At 40.3% G+C, this 4788-nt stretch overlaps 1 long non-coding RNA gene and 1 other non-coding gene across 2 annotated transcripts; both read left to right on the top strand.

Moving 5' to 3' along the window:
- The first annotated feature begins 1639 nt into the window (after positions 1 to 1639).
- Positions 1640 to 1710, top strand: TRNAG-CCC (transfer RNA glycine (anticodon CCC)). The gene has a single exon. It is a non-coding gene; the product is annotated as a tRNA-Gly (tRNA).
- Positions 1711 to 2815: 1105 nt separating this feature from the next.
- LOC148863998 (uncharacterized) lies at positions 2816 to 4304 on the top strand. Its single transcript, XR_016109007.1, has 3 exons — positions 2816 to 3070; positions 3171 to 3480; positions 3556 to 4304. It is a non-coding gene; the product is annotated as an uncharacterized LOC148863998 (long non-coding RNA).
- Positions 4305 to 4788: the final 484 nt, after the last annotated feature.

A 4788-nucleotide genomic window follows, 5' to 3' on the forward strand; every position in this document is an offset into this window, starting at 1 on the left:
GCAGCTCACAGACCACAGTCACCGACTCACCGTGAACTCTCCGGCGAATACAATCACCGGTGTTGGCGGTGAGTCCTCTTTACCATTTTATTCTATTATTTGGGCCTTTCTATTTGATGTAGTTAATTTTCATGTCTATTGTTTTGCTTCTATGTGTAGAAATTGAGGAAGCTGTAGAAAAGAGTAAACAAACTAAGCTTGTTCTATTGGTGTTACAGAATCGCCTTGATCATCTTGCTTGAATGCTATTGTATTGTTTTGAATGCAGTTTTTTCTTTCTTGGTAGCTTTTCTAAACTACCACGATTTCAGACTTTAGCACATAACTTGCAACAAATCCAAAGGCTGACTTTCACATTGTTAAAATCAGTCAAACCCCAATACCCCAATTCATGTTCTTGTCTAGTGCTCCTATTGTTCAGTGTCTGTGAGTTGCATTAAAGAGAATTACAGAATTCGAATGCCAGCATACTGCAGATTACTCTTGAATTGAAAGTTGCTGCATAGCAAGGTTTCGTTCTAGGGTTGCCAAATCCACTCCTACATGTCAAAATACAGACGTACTCAAAGACCTAAACCGCAAAGAGAATCAAATGGCAAAACAACCAAAGTTAGTTTGTATCGCCAAATTCCACTGCAAAAAGGTCAAGATTAAAAACTAGAGGTGTACCTTTTCTAGTTTTTGAAATGGCTATTCTCACTTCTGACCCACTAAACTATAAATTAATGGCAATAATTTTCCTCTATGGGAATTCCATTGCAATTTCTAATTTCTTTTATTGGGTCGGGCTTTGGGCTTGGGCTTCGGGCCCAAGTTGTAGGCCCGTTGGTCAGGCCAGGCTCGGGCTCAGGCCTAACATTTTTCCATTAATGAAGAGTAAAAGCCCGGCCCAGCCCGGCCCATGAACAGGTCTAGTAGTAACCTGCCATGGTATTGGTCGGGGTTCGATTTCCCGGGTGCGTAGATTTATTAAATATTTCCATGTGGGCCTTTGCAATTCGATCTTAATTGTTTTTATGGCTGAAATCACTTTGGTTGTTTGGAAAAAATAGTTTAGGCTGTTTTGGGAGCATTTACACATGATGCTTTAGTTAATTCAAGTCGTCATTTGTTTTTTCAACTAAAAAGGTATTGAGTGTAAATACTATTTTACCCACACTAATTATGAGATGTCATTCATGCAGGCTTCCAAACTGTTTTTTTACAAAGAGACCGGATTTGTTCCTTACACCTGGTGTCTCACAGGCGCCTTACACACACATCCTATCATCAACGTTCAAAGTATCGATACGATATGCATATCGTCTGTATCATATTGATACTTAGAAACAGCCGAAACACTTTGTTTTTATTTTTTTTTCAAATTTTGATTTTTTGGGAATTTTAAAACATGTTTTTTATTATTAAAAAAAAACTTGGGGACAAGCGTTTCGGACCATGTCTTTTTTAAAAGATATGATATGATACGTCTGATCGATACTTTAAACCATGCCTATCATGCATTGGAAACATCTCCTGTAGTTATTGGTTATTGTTCACGGGAGATATTTAGACATCCAAAGTTTTTCCTTTATGGCCAGGCCGGCACATTATATAGAGAGGTATTTACTTTCGTAATTCTATCACATCCCAATTAAGGGCGCATCTGGTGTAGTGGTATCATAGTACCCTCCCACGGTACTGACCGGGGTTCGAATCCCCGGATGCGCAGGTTTATTACATTTTGCCAAATGGGTCTCTGCCTTTCGATCCTAATAGTTTTATGGCCAGGCCAACTGGCAAATTATACTAAGAGAGATCTTTCTTTCCACTGTTCCATCACATCCCAATTAAGGGCGCATCTGGTGTAGTGGTATCATAGTACCCTCCCACGGTACTGACCGGGATTCGATTCCCCGAATGCGCAGGTTTATTAGATTTTGCCAAATGGGCCTCTGCCTTTCGATCCTAATAGTTTTATGGCCAGGCAAACTGGCAAATTATATTAAGAGAGATCTTTCTTTCCACTGTTCCATCACATCCCAATTAAGGGCGCATCTGGTGTAGTGGTATCATAGTACCCTCCCATGGTACTGACCGGGGTTTGATTCCCTGGATGCGTAGGTTTATTAGGTTTTGCCAAATGGGTCTCTGCCCTTCGATCTTAATCATTTTATGGCCATGATTGATGATTCCATCGCATCCCAATAAGGGCTTATCTGATGCAGTGGTTTTATAGCCTTGGTGCTGACCTTATTACAACCTTGCAGGACTGGTTTAGAATAGGAACAGCCTCAGATAGTTATAACTTCACGAGCATTTGTCTCATTCCAAAGAGTCGCTGCCCTCAAGAGATAAATCAGTTCATGTCGATAAGTTTGACAAATGTGGTATATAGAAATTTTTTTGGTGCATCGGCTTCAACAAGTCCTCCCCTTTCTAGTAGATGATTCCCAATGTGCTTTTGTGAAGAACAGGATGATTTCGGATAATGTAAGAATAGCACATGAGGCTTATCATTTTCTTAAAAACCACAAGTCGAGTAAGGCCTTCTACATGGCCATTAGTTGACGTTTGGTGTGGTTGCGAAATTCAACAGCCACAATAAATGACGTCGTTTGGTGTGGCTGCTGAGATTTCAACAGCCACAATAAATGCTCTACCATTTCGATTCCACCAAAACTGTCCATTTAATTCGACTCCTCAAATTCTGCCTCTCCATCTTTCCTCCAGAATTCTAGGGGGCATGTTCCATTTTTTCTTCTATAAAAGGGGTGCTTCTTGGGGGTAGTGTGTGCATGGAGTGAGAGCATTAGAAAGCTGAAGAGATTGGAAAAACTCCATCACCATCTTCCGGCAAGATCTGCTCCTATTCTGTTTGGGATCGGTTTTCTTCTTCACTGCTGCCATTAAGGGTTCTCTCACACTAGATCAGTAGTCATCTATGCTTTTGAGTGCTTCAAGGCTTTGTTAAAGGCATTTCGGCATTAGTAAGGTGGTCAGTTTGCAGTTCTCTCATCAAGGACATGAATAAACAAGTTTTCTTTCTTCTCCCGGACGTAGGTCTATTTGACCGAACCACATAAATCTGGTGCCATCTTTACCTTTCTTTTGCTCTTATTATTTGCTTTATAATTCACATATTTCTCAATTATTTTCTTGTTTGTCATACTAATTAATCGGTAATTCAGAGTTTAAATCCTTACAGATCTTAATAAGGCTTATGATCGATTAGAATAGTCGTATATTGTTAAAGTATTGGATAAATTGGGTTTCAATTCTCATTGGCGGGACCTAGTTCAGAGCTGTATAAGTTCAGTGGAGTTTACCTTCAAGATAAATGGCACCCAGAGAGGAAAGGCGAAGCCATCTCGCAGAATCAGGCAAGGGGATCCCTTGTCCCCATACATTTTCATTCTGGCTGTTCAAGCCCTCTCTCTACAAATCCAAGATGCAATTCAGAAAGGGAGTTTGCACCCTTTGAAGTTCAAGAGATCAGGAGTGAGTATCTCACATCTATTTTACGCTGATGACTGCCTCTTATTTTTAAAGACTGATATTCAGAATGCTCTTCAGATTAAAAAAAGTCCTACAAGAATACTCCAAAGTTTCGGGGCAACTTATTAACCTGAACAAGTCAGATGTGAGTTTCAGCCGAAATACCCCTATCAAATTTAGGAAAATCATCATAAGAATTTTGGGGATCAAGGAAAGCAAGGGCCAACCAAGAAGATATTTGGGCCTACCGAGCTCTATTGGGGCAAACAAATCAAGGATCTTTGATGCGGTGGTGAACAGAACCCAGTCAAAAGTTCAAGGCTGGAAAGGAGGTCCCCTCACGCAAGTTGGGAAAGAAGTTCTAGTCAAAACTATTGCTACCCCATCGGCCATTCATTATATGAGCCATTTCAGGATTCTGAAAGGAATTTGCAGGAAGATAAATGGGCTTCTATTCAATTTTATCTGGGGGCAGAGAAGTAATGAAAAGAAAATTAAGTGGGTGGCATGGAATAGAATGTGCAACAGCAAGATGAAGGGTGGTTTGGGCTTCCGAAACATCAAGTGTTTTAATCTTACCCTTCTAGCAAATGCAGCATGGAGATTGACTCAAAATTCCAATACCCTGTGGGGTAGAATCTTAAAACAAATATATTACCCCCAGTCCAGGTTTCTTGAGGCTTCTCTAGGGTCCAAGCCATCCTGGGCTTGGAGGAGTTTGTTAGATGGTAGAGATTTATTGAGTAAGGGTTTAATCTGGTGGATTGGCAATGGAAAAAATATTGATATTTGGAATGATGTGTGGATCCCAAATTTCTTGGAAGGTAGAGTGAGTAGCATGAAATGCCAGATAACCAAGATTGGTTACAAGCCTTTTCGGTTTTCTGTTGGGAGATTTGGAAAGTTTGTAATGGGCTGATATTCAATGGTACAATCACCACCCCGAGTCAAGTATTGTGAAGAGTTGGAGTTTCATTTCAGAGCTCAGATCGACCTCTGTTAGTCGACCAGTTCCTCCAGACCCAGCTTCAAATATTGAACAACAAAGACGATGGTCCCCCTACCCCTTGTGTTGGATTTTAATCTCATAAGAGATTAAATCCAATGGGTTTGATTGGTCAATTACATGAGAAATTGCACATGCACACTTCGTTGAAAAATCAATTTTCTCTTACAAAAAAAAACCCAGTTTTGAATTTGTCCCACATTGGCTAATTACAAGGTTTGCTTTCAGTATTTCAATAGGAGTTGATTTACACTCCTTAGAATTAGTAGAGGAGAGTATGGGGATTCGATACCGCGCAACGCGTG

This window comes from Nelumbo lutea, chromosome 3, assembly GCF_056320005.1.
Source record: "Nelumbo lutea isolate HS-2025 chromosome 3, American lotus-T2T, whole genome shotgun sequence".
In the NCBI taxonomy this organism is placed as follows: domain Eukaryota; kingdom Viridiplantae; phylum Streptophyta; class Magnoliopsida; order Proteales; family Nelumbonaceae; genus Nelumbo; species Nelumbo lutea.